Consider the following 13504-nt stretch of genomic DNA (forward strand, 5'->3'; position numbering starts at 1 on the left):
GAGGATCAGGCTGGCAGGCAGAGGCGGTTAGGGGCAATCAGGCAGGCAGGGGTCCTGGATTGGAGAGGGTGCAGGCTGGGCCGAGGGGACCCTCCTCCCCCTGCTGTGCACGAATTTCATGCACTGGGCCTCTAGTCTTATATAATAAAAGCCTAGTATGCTAAGTGTCTGACTGTTTGTTTGACTGTTTGACCAGTTGCACCATCCCCCAGAAGCAGGCGCGCTGACTGGTAGGTTAGCTTGCTGCTGGGGTCTGGACAATTGGGACTGGGTGAGATGGGCTGGATACACCCTGGAGCCCTTCTGTGGTCCCTCCCCGGCCTGGCGGCACCCTCTTGCAATCTGCGACCCCCTGGGGGATTGTTGGAGAGCCAGTTTCGGCCTGATCCCCACAGGCCAGGCAGAGGGACCCCACCAGTGCACAAATCTGTGCACCAGGCCTCTAGTCATCTTATATTATTAAATTTGCTCTTTCAAAAAGCATAGGTTTCCTCCATTCCCAATAATAAAGGCTAATGTTTATTATGCTTTTATTAGGTGCTGTGTAAGTTTCAAAATACTTTATGAATATTTTCTAATTCAATCCTCACAGGCCTCAGGGAAGGTATTATTTTTATTCCCATTGTCAGATGAAGAAATTAAGGAACACAGAGGGAATATGACTTGCGTGAAGCTATCTAACTAATAATGGCAGGTCGACCACTTTTGCCTCAGAGCCTGTGCTTGATCCTTGTAAAACCAAGAGATTCTGGTAATCCCCTCAGTGGTTTCATCCTCTCCTCTCTGTGACACGAAGAGGAAAGTCTTTGCTCTTCATGTTTTACCTATTTCTGATGTCTATATGATGTTACATTTGGAGAGTTCTTACATTTAAGTTGGCTCCAAGGCAATGCAGAGTTATCATTTAAATATGAGAGTTGCAACATTACCATAGATGCATCAGCTAGCTATCACTGTGTAACAAACCATTCTAAAGTGTAGTGACTGGGAGCAACAATTTCTTATTCCTCATGAATATGTGGATTGGCTGAATGGTTCCTTAGCTAGTTTCCTCTGAGCTAACTTGGGTGGCTTCATTCAGCTGGAGGTTGGCTGGGCTGACAGATCCAAGGTAGCAGTTGGTATTGACTAGAACTCTTTAGGTTGCTCTACATGAGCTCTTCTCATCCAGTAATTTAGAGTAACTTCCTTATATAGCATTCCCAGGGCAGTAGTTAAGAGGTGAAAGTAGAAGCTGTAAGTTCTCTGAAGGTCTAGTCTTGAAAGTTGAGTAATATCACTTCCACAGCCTTCTATTGATCAAAGCAAGTCAAAAGGCCAACCAGATTTTAGAGATGATAAAATAGTTTCCACCCCTATATGGGAGAATTGCAGTCTCATTGCAAAGGGACATGCATACCTGGATGGGTGGAATTTATGGTCATTTTTCAATCTTTCATAGAAGGCACAATTAAAATGATATATAATAGCTATTAAAATGATCATAAATTAAAAAAATCTTAACAAATATAGTGTTACAATATTTACAATGTTATCTTTAATGACTTGGAAATCACTTCAGCATCTTATTCAGGGTTCTCATTAAGGCATTGATAATCATTGTGGTAAACAAACATTAACTATGGAATTGGGATACACTTCTGGATTGCTATGAAATTAAATGTGAGTGAGAAGAATGAATAAATGTATTTTTTAAAAAAACTGTCCAGTTGTCTGCATCCTGGAAGGAACATGGGAAAAATGAAACTATATAAATGTTTGATATTTTATTTTGATATCTATATGTAGATAGTAACAGGAAAATTAAGAAAGTCATATATGTATCTATATGTTTATGTCTATCTCTATGTCTATATCCTATCTATCTATCATCTATCTATCTATCATCTATCTATCTATCTATCTATCTACCTACCTATCTATCTATCTAGGCTCCTAATTTTGGCTTCAATCATGTAGACAGTTATATTTTTGCTTTCAGACTTTGTCCTGGGTGTGAAGTAGCAGAGAAAACAGATAAGTAACACACACTGTGTGAACAGATGATTTTAGCTGTATTTCTAGTAGGATCAAATTCAAAAGCCCATTACTGCCAGCTTTTAAACACTATTGGGTGAAGGCAAGGTTTACATACATACCTGAAATGCTGGTAGCATATAGGGAACCTGACCTCTTATGATTTGAGATGCATTTGCTGATCCTTAAGGTTCTATGCAAGAATTTATTTTTTTATTTTTTATCAAGGTTTGGTATTTAGCTAAGAAGTAGGAAAACAACCTGATGTTTATACAGAAGAGGGAGGAAAATTCTTGTTTTTATCTGGAAACAGAGCAGCTTTTCCTCCCTCAACCCTGCAAGTTCAGATCTATTCAGCAGATCTGTCTTTTTGTAAGCACAGGGCCCATTTCAAGGACATTTGAAATGCAAGGAGGGAGAGGATAGACTTTTCTGGATGTCATAATGGTTGGCTTTTAGTTTCTTCTATATATGTATATTTAACATTGACATAACAAATAAGACCCTCGCAGAGCCTTCTCAATTTATATAGACAATTTCACACTCTTTGAGGCAGTTCTAAATCTCTTTTTTTCTCTGGCAGATAATTATATAATGCCGGGGTGAGGAGAAAATTTCTATATGAAAAACACAAATCACAAAGGAAAAGTCAGAGATTTGACTACATACAAATGAAAATGTCAGCGTATTTCAAGTATTATAAATTGAATTGGAAGGCAAAGGATACATGGGGAAAATACCAACCAGTGGGGGAAAGATGGTCACCGCGTCAGAAAGTGGACAACTGAAGACAACAGGATTGACAGAATAGTCACAAAGGGTGAGAGCAAATGTGCAGTGAGCAAGTGAAAGCAAACTAGCAGTTATTAAAGGCAGGCAAAGTAAAAGCAGTTACTATTTTTTCTTGTTCCCCAAATCTATAAAAATGTGTTTAAGAGGGGGAAGGGTCTGGGCAGGGGGCCTGGCAGAGGGAGGAGAGATTGGTGCTGCTCTTGCTGGTGTCCAGTCTGACTCCGGGCGCAGGGCGGGGTCCTTGGGAAACAGAGTCAGATGGAGAGGAGTGTGAGCGCTGCCCGTCAGGGAGCGATCCTGGGATTGGCCCTGGAAGGGACAGCAGGCAGCAGGAGTGGTGGGGGAAGAGCTGGGTGGGGGTGCGTGGGTGAGAGCTCTGAAGACCGAGTGGCCCTCTAGGGCCGTCTCAATCTCCAGTGAGAGCACCTGGACTAGACATCCCTGACGTGAGCCACGCTGGGAAACGGTGGCCGGTGGCTCTCTTTAGCTACGGTCCCGCTAAAGGCAACATGGACTGCGTGCTGGCAGCACTCCCAGCAGCTACTTGGTGGGTGCTCTCCATCTGAGCCTGCTTCCTGAGGACCCTGCCCTGTGCCGGAACCAGACTGGACACCAGAACCAGCAGCACCAATCCCTCTGCTGACTCCCAGGGCCCCTGCACAGACCCTTCCACCTCTCAAAATAATCTTTGTATATTCAGTGAACAAGAATATACAAAGTTCTAGCACATTCCACATCATCAGATGCAGAGAACAGGGGGTCTACCAGGTCCAGGACATCTGAGGGCAGAAGGGACTCTCTGGTGCCTTCCTGAGCTTGTCAAGGGCAAGTCTGGGGCTCAGTGGTAGCAGCTGATTGCACACTTTGGGCCAGGCCCACGGAACACAGAACTGGTGAGCAGGCACTTGTAACCGTGCCTTGGGGAGAAGCTGTGTCACTCCCAATCCTTAGCCCTGGGACCAAAGACCATGGTCCCGGCTCCCAGTTGTGGATTTCCCTATTGGATTTCTTGCAGCTTCATTGGGTTTACCCACCACTATTCATTTACAATATGCTTACATTTTAAATAAAATTATTTACATGTTCAAAGCAAAGGTCTGAAAGTAGATATAGCAAAGAATTGAAAATGCTGTCTAAACATGGTAGCCTAAGAGGTTTTTTTAAAAAAATCTTTGTTTATTTGTATTTCGAACATTTTATAATAAAAATCATGCTCATTTAATAAGACAAAGTATACTTTTTATTTGTACTGAAAGTGGTGTAAGAAGAATAAGAAGAAATGCCAAAATAGAATAACAAGTATAAGAAAGTGAAACAAAAGTAGGACTATGACATTAGGAAGAAAGGTTTAGAATAAAAATAAATTCAAAACTCAAGAAGTATAAGTATATTAGAAGAGAACAGTAAAAGAGCAAAGAAGGGAGGATATAAAAAAGTGAGATAAGGAAAAAGAAGGTATATGGAGAGGTATGAAGAGAAGAATGTAGAAAATAACTTTATTAATATAATTTTTTTTCTGTGAAATGAATTTATCTTAGAAGGCTAAAGTTTATTGAGAAGACATTCAAAATGAGAAAAAGTCAATCTAAAAATTTCACAAAGCAATAGTAATAACATTTTAATCAACACGGGGATTTGAGTTTTAAAAGGAAATTGTTGATTTTTAAAAGAAAAATATTTAAAATTTTTGTGAGAAAAATTAAGGCCAAATGTTCAAATATTCCACTATTCAAACATTTTTACCATCAGCAGGGACCTAGGACAATAGCACTTTATTAGTACAGGAGCAGAAAAACAATGGAATGGAAAATATAATTTAAACTAGAAAATAAATTGACCAGTTTAATTTTATTAAGAAGACAGAGGGAAGAAAACATTACCAGCAGTAATGAAATTTAGCCGTGTTTAAAAATTTCCCAGCAATCTAAGCTACTGCTTTTCAAATGTTTTCAGTTGGAGAACTGTTCTGTTTTCCAAAGGGGATCTTTCTGCAGAAACCCAGTGAGTGTAGCAGGTAATGAGGTGATGATGGATTGCATCACTGATGGTGGGACTTTCCCTAGCAGTTACACAGTCTACTATCTCCTTTTCTCTCCTTCCAACACCCCTCCCCTTCCAGTCCAAAGCATGGAAATTAGTACTTTATAACAGAGCTGAGACCACCTTCTACCTAGCTCCCCTCTCAAATAATCTACTTCAGTCCATATAACTGAGTGAATATTACATTTAAACTTTCCCCACAGGCCCAGGAAAATGCCCTTCAAATCGTAGAGAGTATCATTTACATCCTGGAAAAGAAGTCTAAAACACACCGACGATGTCTTCTCATTAGGAAGATTTAAATTCCCAGAGGAGGCCATACAATTTATTTACCGAAATGTGCATGTTGTGGGTTGAATCGTGTTACCCCAAAAGAGAAGTTGAAATCTTAACTCCCAGTACTTGTGAAAGTGATCTTATGTGGAAATAGGGTCTTTGCAGATGTAATCGAGTTAAGATGAGGTCATGAGGGTGAACTCTGATCAAATATGACAGGTGTCCTTAGAAGAAGAGGAAGATATAATGGAAGACAGAGACACACAAGGAAGATGCTATGTGATGACGGAGACTGAAGCTGGAGTGATGAAGCTATAAGCCAAGGAATTGACGACCACCCTCAGGAACTAGGAAGAGGCAAGGATGGGTTCTACCCAGACTCTCAGAGGGAACCTGCTGACTTCTAGAATTCAGACTTATAAGAGAATAAATTTCTATTGTTTTAAGCCACTAAGTTTGTGGTAATTTGTTATGGCAGCCACAGGAAACTAATACTGTACTCAAGATTCTAATTCTAGATATTTCATTTTTTAAATTTATTTTTATTGATTTTAGACAAAGGGTAAGGGAGAAGTATAGAGAGATAGAAACATCGATGAGAAAGAAACATCATTCAGCTGCCTCCTGCGTGCCTCCTGCTGCGGATAGAGCCCATAATACGGGCATGTGCCTTGGCCGGGAATAGAACCTCTTGGTTAACCGGTCAATGCTCAACCACTGAGCCACCCCGGCCAGGTGATATTTCCTATTTTTTGTTTTGTTAATCCTCACCTGAGGATATTGTTCCATTGATTTTTAGAGAGAATGGAAGGGAGGATTAGAGACAAAGAGCAAGAAACATTGGTTGCCTCCAGCAGGGGGCCGGGGATCGAGCTTGCAACTGAAGTACATATCCTTGAGTGGAACTGAACCTGAGACCCTTCAGTCCACAGGCAGACTCTCTATCCACTGAGCCAAACCATCCAGGGCGATATTTCCCATTTTTAATGATTTTGGAAAGAAGGGAAAATATTTATTCTCAACATCTTAAGTAAAAGTGAGCTGCTCGAAGACAAGTACTATGCTTTATTTATCTTTCCATTCATGCAGCTTGTCACACTGTGCCTGATACTATTAGGCCTCAGTAATTTCTGGTTTATTTACTAATAATGAGTGAGCCCACTGGAGGATGCCTAAGTCAAGGAATTAAATAAGCATCATAAATCAGATCTACACAATGCAAAAATAATTATTTTGGAAAGGTAAATTTCTACCAGTTGTCTAAATTTTGGGGCTGTGTGACAGTATCAATGTTTTCAGAGATACAAAAGGGAAAACTGTCAAAGGAAGCTTATCTTAATATTATGACTTTAGTTTTATATAAGTTGAATCTATGTGGCACCAGAAACTTTCTAGGAAATGTTCATGCAATGTAAATTTTACTTTAAACCAGAATTTGAGCCCAAAATATGGTAACAGTTGAGGAATCCAAGACGAAGGTCTCTGGGGAAATCACCTCTCCCCACCATATTAAGGGGCCACCTTGTGGGTTAATTTAATTTCAAGTTGGTACAGGTTCAGGCACATTTTCTTTTGTTTTAACTTATGTCTTAATTCATCCTTATTTAATCAATCAATCAATCAATTAATTATTTTACAGCAAAAGCTTTATAAAAAACATTTTTCCACATTGTACTCAGTCCAACAGAGCCCAGGCTGTGGGATTACTGCTCTCCATCCACAGTAAAGGCTTTAGGCTTTGCCACTTAGCATATTCTTCAGGGCTCTGGCTACCTCATCAGCATTGAAGTTGTTCAGAGACATTGTTCTCTTGGCTAAATGCATAGTGGGCCCAGAGCTTGGGCTGCCCATCTGAGCACTCTCAGATTTGGATGGGCAGGCCAAGATTAATCTTCTTTAGCTTCATATAGCATTTCTTGATGAAGTCCCCGATGCCCTGGCTGTCAGGCAAGCAATGGCATAAGTGGACACACATCTTTTGTAGGCTTGGTTTGGCCCTGATGTCATGATTTGCTGCGGCTGCTGCCATCTCCACTAGTACCCAACCCTTTGCTCCATTTCTATTGATGAAAATACATGAATGAGCAAATGGAACACTCTTGGTTTTCTCATGCATTTTGATGGGTGCTAGGGGTTTTCACATATTATATCTCTATGTATTTTTTTCCAATTACGGGGTTTTTACTGTTTTGCTATTTTTCTTCTGTAAACTTTTTAAACTTCTAGACTTACAAAAATGTTGTAAAAATGATACAAGAAATTTCTATAAACTCTTCATTGAGATTCCTCAGATTTATATCCAAATACTTCAGTGTGTATTTCCTAAAGTTAAGGACATTTTCTTCTATAACCATAGCACATTTTGTAAAGCCAGGATATCAACGTGATACTATTATCTAACTGATGGATCTTATTCAATTTTTGCCAGTTATTCTTTTTATCTGTCTGGGAGCCAATTTAGCATCTTACATTGCATTTCCTTGTATGTCTGTTTAGCCTCTTTATGCTCCTTCTCAGTTCCTTGGTCCTTGCCTTTCATAGATGCTAAAATCCTTAACAAAATATTAGCAAATCAGATCCAGCTAAATGTTAAAAAGGTCATACAACATGACCACGTAGGATTTATTCCAGGAATGCAAGGCTGATATAATATTCACAAATCAATAAATGTGAAACATCACATAAATCAATTGAAAGACAAAAATCACATGATCATATCAATAGAGGCAGACAAAGCATTCAACAAAATCCAATACCAATTTTTGATAAAAACTCTCAGCAAAGTGGATCTAGAGGTTTCAAACCTCAACATAATAAAGACCAAATATGACAAACCTACAGCCAAAATCATAGTCAAAGGGCAAAAACTAAAACCAGGGACAGGAACAAGACAAGGTTGTCTGCTTTCACCACTTTTATTTGATACAGTACTGGAAATCCTAGCCACGCCCATCAGACAAGGAGAAAAAAATTAAAGGCATCCAAATTGTAAAGGAGGATGTAAAACTGTCATTATTTGCAGATGATGTGATATTGTACATGGAAAACCCTAAAGACTCCACCAAAAAAACCTACTTGATTTAATAAATGAATTTGGCAATGTAGCAGGATATAAAATTAACAACCAGAAAATGATGGCATTTTTATGCACCAATAATGAACTCTCAGAAAGAGAAACTAAAAAAAAAAAATTCCATTTACCATTGCAACAAAAAAAAATTACGACAGTTAGAATTAAACTTAACCAAGGAAATAGAAGGCCTGTACTTGGAAAACTACAGAATGTTGAAAAAAGAAATAGATGAAGATATAAACAAGTGGAAGAATATACTATGTTCATAGATTGGTAGAATTAACATCAATAAAATGTCTACACTATCCAAAGTAATCTATAGATTCAATACAATACCTATTGAAATACTAATGGCTTATATCACAGATACAGAACAAATACTCCCCAAATTTATTTGGAACTAAAGAACACTATGAATTACTGCAGCAATCTTGAGAAAGAAGAACAAAGTTGAAGGGATCACAATATCTCCATAATCAAAATAGCCTGGTATTGGCACAAGAACAGTCATATAGATCAATGGAAAGAACAGAGAACCCATAAATCGACCCAAACCATTATCCTCACTTAATATTTGACAAAGGAGAAAAGAGTATATAATGGAGTAAAGACAGTCTTTTCAATAAATGGTATTGGGATAATTGGACAGGTACATGCATAAAAATGAAACTAGACCACTAACTTACACCACACACAAGAATAAACTCAAAATGGATAAAATACTTAAATGTAAATCATGAAGCCACAAAAACCCTAGAAGAAAATATAGGCAACAAAATATCAAATGTCTCATGGAGCAGAATTTTCACTGATACAAGAGAAAGAAAGGAAAAAATAAACAAGTGGGACTACATCAAAAGAAAAAGCTTCTGAACAGCAAAAGAATCCATCATCAAAATGAAAAGGGGACCTACTGTATGAGAGAACATATTTGCCCATGATACATTTGATAAAGGGGTAATGTCCAAAATATATAAAGCACTCATATAATTCAACAAAAGGAAGACAAAAAATCCAATTAAAAAGTGGGTAGAGGACCTAAATAGACACTTCTCCAAAGAGGACATACAAAAGGCCAAGACACATATGAAAAAATGCTGAACATCACTAATTATCAGAAAGATGAAAAAATTAAAACAACAATGAAGTACCTCCTCATGCCTGCCAGAATGGCTACCATTAATAAATCAACAAACAAGTGCTGGCGAGGATGTGGAGAAAAAGGAACCCTACTACACTGCTGATGGGAATGCAGATGCTACAACCACTTTGGAAAACACTGTGGAGTTTCCTCAAAAAATTAAAAATGAAACTGTCATTTTACCCCTCAAATCCTTGCTGCCTCCTTGACTCTGTGAGGCCTCCAAACAGGTATTTTAAATATTCTTACCCAACCTTTTAAGTTGTTCTATACGGTAAGTTTGGCTTATTATAAGCTGGTCTACTATAGCTGGAATCATGTATTACTAGTAACTTTTTAGAAAAAACATTTCACTTATTCTCCTCTGAATGATTTTCCTAAGGTAACATGTCTAGGTCTGTGCAGAACCAGAATGTGTACCAGGTGTTTGTTCAGTTCTCTTTTCAAGACTCCACAGCTCCCTGTAGCAACCACATCTGAGGTTTGACACCTCAGTCAAGGCAACAAAGAGAGTGTTTGAACATGTCAGAAGGGAAGGGAAGGAACAAGCAGAATTGATGGCTACAGAGCCAGCAAGAGTTAGCCAGCTTGTTTGTTCGCCTTAGCTCCTGTTCTCATCCTGAGTTTGGCTGAAGCCGCAATTCTGATGGAGACAGTCGTATTCATCACTCATTCATGGGCACAGCCTAAGACTTGTGGCCACACATATGATCACTTGGATCTGAAGAGGTACATACAGTAGGAAAGCTCCTCAGGTGACATTGGTCTCTAGTTGTTGGTTGATTTAGAATACTGGGCAAGGATCTTTATTGCTTTTGGGACACGTATACAGTGAGGCAAATTGTACCTTGGGCCTGAAAGACAATTGGCTTGGTCTAAAAGGAACTAAACACATAAGTGCTTTATTCATAACAGCAGAAAGTACAAGCCACAAAACTCCTCAGTTAGCATTTTTCCTTCTGTGGAAAACTAGCCAACAGACATCACAAATGTAGCTTGAAGTCTGACCTTATTTGGAGGCTGAATGGAGAATGCTGCCTCAGGGCTGGGTGGAAAGGGGAGGCAGCAAGTGGAATGAAGGGAAAGGCCAGTCTGCTATTTTGTGGAGGAAGTCAAACCACAGAACAACTTTTCAGTTTGAGATGACATGGTAATGGGTATTTCCCTCATTTCTCCCCCAAAAGTCATGGTGGCTGACTACTGGTGATTGTCGAGATGGAGGCTGGGGTGAAGTTCTTGCCCAAATTCCTTCCCTCTACATACTTAAGAATGAGAAATACTAGCAATGTCCATGATGAAAAAAGTCTCATCAGTGACACTACTTTCTGACAAATGCATGTAAAATGGACACTTATTTCCCTCCTCACTTTTTATCTCCACTTGTCATGGGGGAACAACCCTGGAATGGAAACTTTTAGACTCTCTCTTGCTTACTTTTCTCAAAAAGAAGGAGGTAATATGATTGGTGATAGCTTATTGTTATTTTAGGTCTGCACTTCCCAAAGGTGGGGTAACTGGGCCACAACAGCAAACATAAAACAAGCAGTAACAAAATCTAACCACCCGACTTGTATGCATGCGTATGAGCATAACCAATGGACGCAGAATGGGGGTGGGGGAGGGTGAGGGCAGGTACTAGAGGGTGGAGGTGGCTGGGAAGGGGAGAAAGGAGACTTATGTAATACTTTAAACAATAAAGAATTAGCCCTGGCCGGTTTGGCTCACTGGATAGAGCGTCGGCCTGGGGACTGAAAGTTCCCAGGTTCGATTCCGGTCAGGGGCATGTGCCTTGGTTGCGGGCACATTCCCAGTAGTGGGTGTGCAGGAGGCAGCTGATCGATGCTTCTCTCTCATCGATGTTTCTAACTCTCTATCCCTCTCTGTAAAAAATCAATAAAATTATTAAAAAAATAAAGAATTAAAACAAAATCCAAATCCCACCTTTTCCTTCTCTCTTATGCTGCTTCTCTCATGAATCAGTAAAATGTGCCAACATCTCTTGCTTCCATGCCCTTCGCAGCGCGGGACAAGCCACCCTTCTCTTCCTGTCACTCTCCTGAAGCCCTCTGCAGGGAGATGCAGCTACCCACCTGGAACTGGATGGGGAAGCCATGAAAGAGGGGGTCCCCCACTTCAGGGAAAGCTTAGGAAACCCATTGTAGTCTCAATTCAGTCTATGCCCTCCTGTCCAACTATTGCCAAATGGCCTACCATAGTTATTATTTTGATCCCCATTGGGTCACGTGCTGTCTTTTGGAGAGAATCACCTTGCATTGAATCCCTCACAGAAAGAACAGCTGTTCCTACTTTCTCAGGCACTTTTGCACCCAGTGGCTGGATATGCATTTACTGGCATTTACTTTGAACAGGACATACTGTTCAAGCAGGACATACTGTTAATATTTCTCAGTGCGCTGATGCATTTATTCAACATGTAATACATAAAAGGCTGAATCACCAAGTTGTAATTGTAAAAATATTCTATTTTTAAGCATGTCATCGTGGTATCTTAGGTTCCTAAAACACAAGTCTCAAGTCATTTAAGTAAATGGATATTCCAGAACATTAGAACTGTGGGTAGTAGTAAGAAAAAGAAAGGAAAATAAGAAACCACAGAGGAAGCAAGACTGCACAATCCAAGCAAATGTGTGTGAACAGAAGCACCATGTATAATGCTGACTAGTGTTTGAGCAGCTTTCTGAGCTCCTTGGAGAAAGGTGCTACCTAAAGTATAAATGAAAGAGATGTCTTCCCCACATTTCTCAAATCCTTTTTCCAGTCTTGGTCACAAAATGTGACCAAAGGCGTCAGGTTACTACTCAACCAACATTATATTATGGGAGGACCACAAAACAGTTTCTCTTGATAACGTAGGGGCTGATCTACTGGTGTCTCCTAAGACCACCTTGTTTTTCCATCAGTTCCCATGCCTGACCCCTTGGGGAGTGAGACCTCTGAGTTTTTGGAAGAGGAGCATGAAAACTATGTGCCAGACTGCAAAAAATGTCCTCATTCAGGGCAGTGAGTTGAAGCATTAGTTACATTATTCCAGGACACACAGCTGTAGTCATGGTGATGGAAATTACTTACTGTTGAAAAACGGAACTGAATTCTTCTAATTTAAATTGTAGAAGGTTGCATGAATTCTACATTGGTGAGGCTAACAGATTTTTGCAACTCTGCTCATATACATCACATACATCACCTGTCCCCTGTTCTGTGGCTGTGTGTCTGTCTGGCTCAGCTCTGAGTCCCTAGCACCTGGCAGGGAGGTCTGGCAGTCAAATGGTCACTCAATTCTACTTGCTGAATGAAGGCATAAACAATTTACCTACCGAATGACTCACGCTGAGTGGGACAGTGATATGTGGAAAAGGTGAGGAATTTATGGCCTGAAGGAGGGAAAGGGGCCATGGGCCAAAGGGGTGACTCTGCAGGAGCTGACTTTCTCTGCGGGCACCACCAGCTTGCCATCTTGTCTCCAAGCCTTACGTGCATACTACGTGTTTTTTGGGTCATCAGCACCACCAGGTCCCTTACATCCTCAAGCAAAGAAAGAAATTGTTTTTCAATCTTTGAAGAAAAGGACAGACAGAATGGCTTGGAAAATTTCAGCAAACAAAAATCGGAAAGAAAATGTTCAGCAACAGAAAATATTAAAAATATTGGCTTGGTCTTTGGTTTCTCAGTGAAACTCCAGGAAGCCTTTTCAGGCACCTTGCCCTTCCTGAAAATTCAAGAGGGCCCCCACCGATTCTCTCCTCCTGGTAGTCACGTTTTTCTGTAGCACATTTTGGGTGACCTCGGACTTCATGGGAAAGGGAGATGTATGGATGTTTCAATATGAGCTTCTCACACAACACAACATCTATATTTCTTCTAACGTGTTGGTTAACTCCATGTTCATAGTCAACATTTATTTCAGCTTTCTACAGTGAGATATCCTAAAACCTCTGGGCTATTTGGCCCTTCCTGAAATGTATCTGATTCCACATTGGGAAGGATAGCCAGGATTTAACCCATTGTATTATCATAGTTTATTGAATGTTTTCCCCCGCCCCCCATTCTCATTCATGCTCAATAATTTTTATAATACATTAAATTAAAGGTGCTTGTTCCTGGTTATTTATTTTACTCCCCAAGTTTGCCTGTGTATTTTTGTACCA

At 39.9% G+C, this 13504-nt stretch overlaps 1 pseudogene; it reads right to left on the minus strand.

Moving 5' to 3' along the window:
• Positions 1-6755: 6755 nt before the first annotated feature.
• On the minus strand, positions 6756-7153 carry LOC102758207 (annotated as a pseudogene).
• Positions 7154-13504: the final 6351 nt, after the last annotated feature.

The sequence above is a fragment of the Myotis davidii genome, unplaced genomic scaffold (genome assembly GCF_000327345.1).
Source record: "Myotis davidii unplaced genomic scaffold, ASM32734v1 scaffold802, whole genome shotgun sequence".
Taxonomy (NCBI): domain Eukaryota; kingdom Metazoa; phylum Chordata; class Mammalia; order Chiroptera; family Vespertilionidae; genus Myotis; species Myotis davidii.